This window comes from Equus caballus, chromosome 6 (assembly GCF_041296265.1).
Source record: "Equus caballus isolate H_3958 breed thoroughbred chromosome 6, TB-T2T, whole genome shotgun sequence".
NCBI classification, from domain to species: Eukaryota; Metazoa; Chordata; class Mammalia; order Perissodactyla; family Equidae; genus Equus; species Equus caballus.
Window position 1 is genome coordinate 33,880,161 of NC_091689.1, and position 8,758 is coordinate 33,888,918.

Genomic DNA, 8,758 nt, shown 5'->3' on the forward strand with positions numbered 1-8,758 from the left:
ACTCGCTTGCACAGTGCTCTTACAGCCTACCGGGAACATCTCTTCCAAAGGCCTGTGAAACGCAGTTTCTTTGCAGGCCTGATCTGGCTGAAGTAGGACTTCTGCTCTGGGTGTGCTCCATTGCCCTAGAGCTGAATGGCACAACGTGCAGGCTTCTTTCCAAAGGCGAGTTTGGCCCCACAGCATCTTGCTTCCAGCTCTTTGGGAATCTAAGAAACAACTCGCTCTGCACAGTGCTCTTACAGCCTGCCGGGGGCATCTCTTCCAAAGGCCTGTGAAACGCAGTTTCTTTGCAGGCCTGATCTGGCTGAAGTAGGACTACTGCTCTGGTTGTGCTTCATTGCCCTAGAGCTGAAAGGCACAACGTGCAGGCTTCTTTCCAAAGGGCGAGTTAGGCCCCACAGCATCTTGCTTCCAGCTCTTTGGGAAGCTAAGAAACAACTCGCTCTGCACAGTGCTCTTACAGCCTACCGGGAACATCTCTTCCAAAGGCCTGTGAAACGCAGTTTCTTTGCAGGCCTGATCTGGCTGAAGTAGGACTTCTGCTCTGGGTGTGCTTCATTGCCCTAGAGCTGAAAGGCACAACGTGCAGGCTTCTTTCCAAAGGGCGAGTTAGGCCCCAGAGCGTCTTGCTTCCAGCTCTTTGGCAAGCTAAGAAACAACTCGCTCTGCACAGTGCTCTTACAGCCTACCGGGAACATCTCTTCAAAGGCCTGTGAAACGCAGTTTCTTTGCAGGCCTGATCTGGCTGAAGTAGGACTTCTGCTCTGGGTGTGCTCCATTGCCCTAGAGCTGAAAGGCACAACGTGCAGGCTTCTTTCCAAAGGCGAGTTGGGCCCCACAGCATCTTGCTTCCAGCTCTCTGGGAAGCTAAGAAACAACTCGCTCTGCACAGTGCTCTTACAGCCTGCCGGGAGCATCTCTTCCAAAGGCCTGTGGAACGCAGTTTCTTTGCAGGCCTCATCTGGCTGAAGTAGGACTTCTGCTCTGGGTGTGCTGCATTGCTGTAGAGCTGAAAGGCAAAACGAGCAGGCTTCTTTCCAAAGGGCGAGTTGGGCCCCACAGCATCTTGCTTCCAGCTCTTTGGGAAGCTAAGAAACAACTCGCTCTGCACAGTGCTCTTACAGCCTGCCGGGAGCATCTCTTCCAAAGGCCTGTGAAACGCAGTTTCTTTGCAGGCCTGATCTGGCTGAAGTAGGACTTCTGCTCTGGGTGTGCTCCATTGCCCTAGAGCTGAAAGGCACAACGTGCAGGCTTTTTTCCAAAGGGCAGCTTGGGTCCCACAGCATCTTGCCCTCAGCTCTTTGGGAAGCTGAGAAACAACTCGCTCTGCACAGTGCTCTTACAGCCTGCCGGGAGCATCTCTTCCAAAGGCATGTGAAACGCAGTCTTTGCAGGCCTGATCTGGCTGAAGTAGGACTTCTGCTCTGGGTGTGCTGCATTGCCCTAGAGCTGAAAGGCACAACGTGCAGGCTTCTTTTCAAAGGGCGAGTTGGGCCCCACAGCATCTTGCTTCCAGCTCATTGGGAAGCTAAGAAACAACTCGCTCTGCACAGTGCTCTTACAGCCTACCGGGAACATCTCTTCCAAAGGCCTGTGAAACGCAGTTTCTTTGCAGGCCTGATATGGCTGAAGTAGGACTTCTGCTCTGGGTGTGCTCCATTGCCCTAGAGCTGAAAGACACAACGTGCAGGCTTCTTTCCAAAGGGCGAGTTGGGCCCCACAGCATCTTGCTTCCAGCTCTTTGGGAAGCTAAGAAACAACTCGCTCTGCACAGTGATCTTAAAGCCTACCGGGAGCATCTCTTCCAAAGGCCTCTGTAAGGCAGTTTCTTTGCAGGCCTGATCTGGCTGAAGTAGGACTTCTGCTCTGGCTGTGCTCCATTGCCCTAGAGCTGAAAGGCGCAACGTGCATGCTTCTTTCCAAGAGCGAGTTGGGCCCCACAGCATCTTGCTTCCAGCTCTTTGGGAAGCTAAGAAACAACTCGCTCTGCACAGTGCTCTTACAGCCTACCGGGAACATCTTTTCCAAAGGCCTGTGAAACGCAGTTTCTTTGCAGGCCTCATCTGGCTGAAGGAGAACTTCTGCTCTGGGTGTGCTCCATTGCCCTAGAGCTGAAAGGCACAACGTGCAGGCTTCTTTCCAAAGGGCGAGTTGGGCCCCACAGCATCTTGCTTCCAGCTCTTTGGGAAGCTAAGAAACAACTCGCTCTGCACAGTGCTCTTACAGCCTACCGGGAACATCTCTTCCAAAGGCCTGTGAAACGCAGTTTCTTTGCAGGCCTGATCTGGCTGAAGTAGGACTTCTGCTCTGGGTGTGCTCCATTGCCCTAGAGCTGAAAGGCACAACGTGCAGGCTTCTTTCCAAAGGGCGAGTTGGGCCCCACAGCATCTTGCTTCCAGCTCTTTGGGAAGCTAAGAAGCAACTCGCTCTGCTCAGTGCTCTTACAGCCTACCGGGAACATCTCTTCCAAAGGCCTGTGAAACGCAGTTTCTTTGCAGGCCTGATCTGGCTGAAGTAGGACTTCTGCTCTGGGTGTGCTCCATTGCCCTAGAGCTGAAAGGCACAACGTGCAGGCTTTTTTCCAAAGGGCAGCTTGGGTCCCACAGCATCTTGCTTCCAGCTCTTTGGGAAGCTAAGAAACAACTCGCTCTGCACAGTGCTCTTACAACCTGCCGGGAGCATCTCTTCCAAAGGCCTGTGAAACGCAGTTTCTTTGCAGGCCTGATCTGGCTGAAGTAGGACTTCTGCTCTGGGTGTGCTCCATTGCCCTAGAGCTGAAAGGCACAACGTGCAGGCTTTTTTCCAAAGGGCAGCTTGGGTCCCACAGCATCTTGCCCTGAGCTCTTTGGGAAGCTGAGAAACAACTCGCTCTGCACAGTGCTCTTACAGCCTGCCGGGAGCATCTCTTCCAAAGGCATGTGAAACGCAGTCTTTGCAGGCCTGATCTGGCTGAAGTAGGACTTCTGCTCTGGGTGTGCTGCATTGCCCTAGAGCTGAAAGGCACAACGTGCAGGCTTCTTTTCAAAGGGCGAGTTGGGCCCCACAGCATCTTGCTTCCAGCTCATTGGGAAGCTAAGAAACAACTCGCTCTGCACAGTGCTCTTACAGCCTACCGGGAACATCTCTTCCAAAGGCCTGTGAAACGCAGTTTCTTTGCAGGCCTGATATGGCTGAAGTAGGACTTCTGCTCTGGGTGTGCTCCATTGCCCTAGAGCTGAAAGGCACAACGTGCAGGCTTCTTTCCAAAGGGCGAGATGGGCACCACAGCATCTTGCTTCCAGCTCTTTGGGAAGCTAAGAAACAACTCGCTCTGCACAGTGCTCTTACAGCCTACCGGGAGCATCTCTTCCAAAGGCCTCTGAAAGGCAGTTTCTTTGCAGGCCTGATCTGGCTGAAGTAGGACTTCTGCTCTGGGTGTGCTCCATTGCCCTAGAGCTGAAAGGGACAACGTGCAGGCTTCTTTCCAAAGGGCGAGTTGGGCAACACAGCATCTTGCTTCCAGATCTTTGGGAAGGTTAGAAACAACTCGCTCTGCACAGTGCTCTTACAGCCTACCGGGAACATCTCTTCCAAAGGCCTGTGAAACGCAGTTTCTTTGCAGGCCTGATCTGGCTGAAGTAGGACTTCTGCTCTGGGTGTGCTCCATTGCCCTAGAGCTGAAAGGCACAACGTGCAGGCTTCTTTCCAAAGGCGAGTTGGGCCCCACAGCATCTTGCTTCCAGCTCTTTGGGAAGCTAAGAAACAACTCGCTCTGCACAGTGCTCTTACAGCCTGCCGGGAACATCTCTTCCAAAGGCCTGTGGAACGCAGTTTCTTTGCAGGCCTCATCTGGCTGAAGTAGGACTTCTGCTCTGGGTGTGCTGCATTGCCCTAGAGCTGAAAGGCACAACGGGCAGGCTTCTTTCCAAAGGGCGAGTTGGGCCCCACAGCATCTTGCTTCCAGCTCTTTGGGAAGGTTAGAAACAACTCGCTCTGCACAGTGCTCTTACAGCCTACCGGGAACATCTCTTCCAAAGGCCTGTGAAACGCAGTTTCTTTGCAGGCCTGATCTGGCTGAAGTAGGACTTCTGCTCTGGGTGTGCTCCATTGCCCTAGAGCTGAAAGGCACAACGTGCAGGCTTCTTTCCAAAGGCGAGTTGGGCCCCACAGCATCTTGCTTCCAGCTCTTTGGGAAGCTAAGAAACAACTCGCTCTGCACAGTGCTCTTACAGCCTGCCGGGAACATCTCTTCCAAAGGCCTGTGGAACGCAGTTTCTTTGCAGGCCTCATCTGGCTGAAGTAGGACTTCTGCTCTGGGTGTGCTGCATTGGCCTAGAGCTGAAAGGCACAACGGGCAGGCTTCTTTCCAAAGGGCGAGTTGGGCCCCACAGCATCTTGCTTCCAGCTCTTTGGGAAGCTAAGAAACAACTCGCTCTGCACAGTGCTCTTACAGCCTACCGGGAACAGCTCTTCCAAAGGCCTGTGAAACGCAGTTTCTTTGCAGGCCTGATCTGGCTGAAGTAGGACTTCTGCTCTGGCTGTGCTCCATTGCCCTAGAGCTGAAAGGCACAACGTGCAGGCTTCTTTCCAAAGGGCGAGTTAGGCCCCACAGCATCTTGTTCCAGCTCTTTGGGAAGCTAAGAAACAACTCGCTCTGCACAGTGCTCTTACAGCCTACCGGGAACATCTCTTCCAAAGGCCTGTGAAACGCAGTTTCTTTGCAGGCCTGATCTGGCTGAAGGAGAACTTCTGCTCTGGGTGTGCTCCAGTGCCCTAGAGCTGAAAGACACAACGTGCAGGCTTATTTCCAAAGGGCGAGTTGGGCCCCACGGCATCTTGCTTCCAGCTCTTTGGGAAGCTGAGAAACAACTCGCTCTGCACAGTGCTCTTACAGCCTACCGGGAACATCTCTTCCAAAGGCCTGTGAAACGCAGTTTCTTTGCAGGCCTGATCTGGCTGAAGTAGGACTTCTGCTCTGGGTGTGCTCCATTGCCCTAGATCTGAAAGGCACAACGTGCAGGCTTCTTTCCAAAGGGCAGGTTGGGTCCGACAGCATCTTGCTTCCAGCTCTTTGGGAAGCTAAGAAACAACTCGCTCTGCACAGTGCTCTTACAGCCTACCGGGAACATCACTTCCAAAGGCCTGAGAAACGCAGAGCCTTTGCAGGCCTGATCTGGCTGAAGTCGGACTTCTGCTCTTGGTGTGCTCCATTGCCCTAGAGCTCAAAGACACAACGTGCAGGCTTATTTCCAAAGGGCGAGTTGGGCCCCACAGCATCTTGCTTCCAGCTCTTTGGGAAGGTAAGAAACAACTCGCTCTGCACAGTGCTCTTACAGCCTACCGGGAACATCTCTTCCAAAGGCCTGTGAAACGCAGTTTCTTTGCAGGCCTGATCTGGCTGAAGTACGACTTCTGCTCTGGGTGTGCTCCATTGCCCTAGAGCTGAAAGGCACAACGTGCATGCTTCTTTCCAAAGGCGAGTTGGGCCCCACAGCATCTTGCTTCCAGCTCTTTGGGAAGCTAAGAAACAACTCGCTTGCACAGTGCTCTTACAGCCTACCGGGAACATCTCTTCCAAAGGCCTGTGAAACGCAGTTTCTTTGCAGGCCTGATCTGGCTGAAGTACTACTTCTGCTCTGGGTGTGCTCCATTGCCCTAGAGCTGAATGGCACAACGTGCAGGCTTCTTTCCAAAGGCGAGTTGGGCCCCACAGCATCTTGCTTCCAGCTCTTTGGGAATCTAAGAAACAACTCGCTCTGCACAGTTCTCTTCCAGCCTGCCGGGGGCATCTCTTCCAAAGGCCTGTGAAACACAGTTTCTTTGCAGGCCTGATCTGGCTGAAGTAGGACTTCTGCTCTGGTTGTGCTTCATTGCCCTAGAGCTGAAAGGCACAACGTGCAGGCTTCTTTCCAAAGGGCGAGTTAGGCCCCACAGCATCTTGCTTCCAGCTCTTTGGGAAGCTAAGAAACAACTCGCTCTGCACAGTGCTCTTACAGCCTACCGGGAACATCTCTTCCAAAGGCCTGTGAAACGCAGTTTCTTTGCAGGCCTTATCTGGCTGAAGTAGGACTTCTGCTCTGGGTGTGCTTCATTGCCCTAGAGCTGAAAGGCACAACGTGCAGGCTTCTTTCCAAAGGGCGAGTTAGGCCCCAGAGCATCTTGCTTCCAGCTCTTTGGGAAGCTAATAAACAACTCGCTCTGCACAGTGCTCTTACAGCCTACCGGGAACATCTCTTCCAAAGGCCTGTGAAACGCAGTTTCTTTGCAGGCCTGATCTGGCTGAAGTAGGACTTCTGCTCTGGGTGTGCTCCATTGCCCTAGAGCTGAAAGGCACAACGTGCAGGCTTCTTTCCAAAGGCGAGTTGGGCCCCACAGCATCTTGCTTCCAGCTCTCTGGGAAGCTAAGAAACAACTCGCTCTGCACAGTGCTCTTACAGCCTGCCGGGAGCATCTCTTCCAAAGGCCTGTGGAACGCAGTTTCTTTGCAGGCCTCATCTGGCTGAAGTAGGACTTCTGCTCTGGGTGTGCTGCATTGCCGTAGAGCTGAAAGGCAAAACGGGCAGGCTTCTTTCCAAAGGGCGAGTTGGGCCCCACAGCATCTTGCTTCCAGCTCTTTGGGAAGCTAAGAAACAACTCGCTCTGCACAGTGCTCTTACAGCCTACCGGGAACAGCTCTTCCAAAGGCCTGTGAAACGCAGTTTCTTTGCAGGCCTGATCTGGCTGAAATAGGACTTCTGCTCTGGCTGTGCTCCATTGCCCTAGAGCTGAAAGGCCCAACGTGCATGCTTCTTTCCAAGAGCGAGTTGGGCCCCACAGCATCTTGCTTCCAGCTCTTTGGGAAGCTAAGAAGCAACTCGCTCTGCACAGTGCTCTTACAGCCTACCGGGAACATGTCTTCCAAAGGCCTGTGAAACGCAGTTTCTTTGCAGGCCTAATCTGGCTGAAGGAGAACTTCTGCTCTGGGTGTGCTCCATTGCACTAGAGCTGAAAGGCACAACGTGCAGGCTTCTTTCCAACGGGCGAGTTGGGCCGCACAGCTTCTTGCTTCCAGCTCTTTGGGAAGCTAAGAAACAACTCGCTCTGCACAGTGCTCTTACAGCCTACCGGGAACATCTCTTCCAAAGGCCTGTGAAACGCAGTTTCTTTGCAGGCCTGATCTGGCTGAAGTAGGACTTCTGCTCTGGGTGTGCTCCATTGCCCTAGTGCTGAAAGGCACAACGTGCAGGCTTCTTTCCAAAGGGCGAGTTGGGCCCCACAGCATCTTGCTTCCAGCTCTTTGAGAATCTAAGAAACAACTCGCTCTGCACAGTGCTCTTACAGCCTGCCGGGGGCATCTCTTCCAAAGGCCTGTGAAACACAGTTTGTTTGCAGGCCTGATCTGGCTGAAGTAGGACTTCTGCTCTGGTTGTGCTTCATTGCCCTAGAGCTGAAAGGCACAACGTGCAGGCTTCTTTCCAAAGGGCGAGTTAGGCCCCACAGCATCTTGCTTCCAGCTCTTTGGGAAGCTAAGAAACAACTCGCTCTGCACAGTGCTCTTACAGCCTACCGGGAACATCTCTTCCAAAGGCCTGTGAAACGCAGTTTCTTTGCAGGCCTGATCTGGCTGAAGTAGGACTTCTGCTCTGCGTGTGCTACTTTGCCCTAGAGCTGAAAGGCACAACGTGCAGCCTTCTTTCCAAAGGGCGAGTTGGGCCCCACAGCATCTTGCTTCCAGCTCTTTGGGAAGCTAAGAAACAACTCGCTCTGCACAGTGCTCTTACAGCCTACCGGGAACATCTCTTCCAAAGGCCTGTGAAACGCAGTTTCTTTGCAGGCCTGATCTGGCTGAAGTAGGACTTCTGCTCTGGGTGTGCTCCATTGCCCTAGAGCTGAAAGGCACAACGTGCAGGCTTCTTTCCAAAGGCGAGTTGGGCCCCACAGCATCTTGCTTCCAGCTCTCTGTGAAGCTAAGAAACAACTCGCTCTGCACAGTGCTCTTACAGCCTGCCGGGAGCATCTCTTCCAAAGGCCTGTGGAACGCAGTTTCTTTGCAGGCCTCATCTGGCTGAAGTAGGACTTCTGCTCTGGGTGTGCTGCATTGCCGTAGAGCTGAAAGGCAAAACGGGCAGGCTTCTTTCCAAAGGGCGAGTTGGGCCCCACAGCATCTTGCTTCCAGCTCTTTGGGAAGCTAAGAAACAACTCGCTCTGCACAGTGCTCTTACAGCCTACCGGGAACAGCTCTTCCAAAGGCCTGTGAAATGCAGTTTCTTTGCAGGCCTGATCTGGCTGAAGTAGGACTTCTGCTCTTGCTGTGCTCCATTGCCCTAGAGCTGAAAGGCACAACGTGCATGCTTCTTTCCAAGAGCGAGTTGGGCCCCACAGCATCTTGCTTCCAGCTCTTTGGGAAGCTAAGAAACAACTCGCTCTGCACAGTGCTCTTACAGCCTACCGGGAACATCTCTTCCAAAGGCCTGTGAAACGCAGTTTCTTTGGAGGCCTCATCTGGCTGAAGGAGAACTTCTGCTCTGGGTGTGCTCCATTGCCCTAAGCTGAAAGGCACAACGTGCAGGCTTCTTTACAAAGGGCGAGTTGGGCCCCACAGCATCTTGCTTCCAGCTCTTTGGCAAGCTAAGAAACAACTCGCTCTGCACAGTGCTCTTACAGCCTACCGGGAACATCTCTTCCAAAGGCCTGTGAAACGCAGTTTCTTTGCAGGCCTGATCTGGCTGAAGTAGGACTTCTGCTCTGGGTGTGCTCCATTGCCCTAGAGCTGAAAGGCACAACGTGCAGGCTTCTT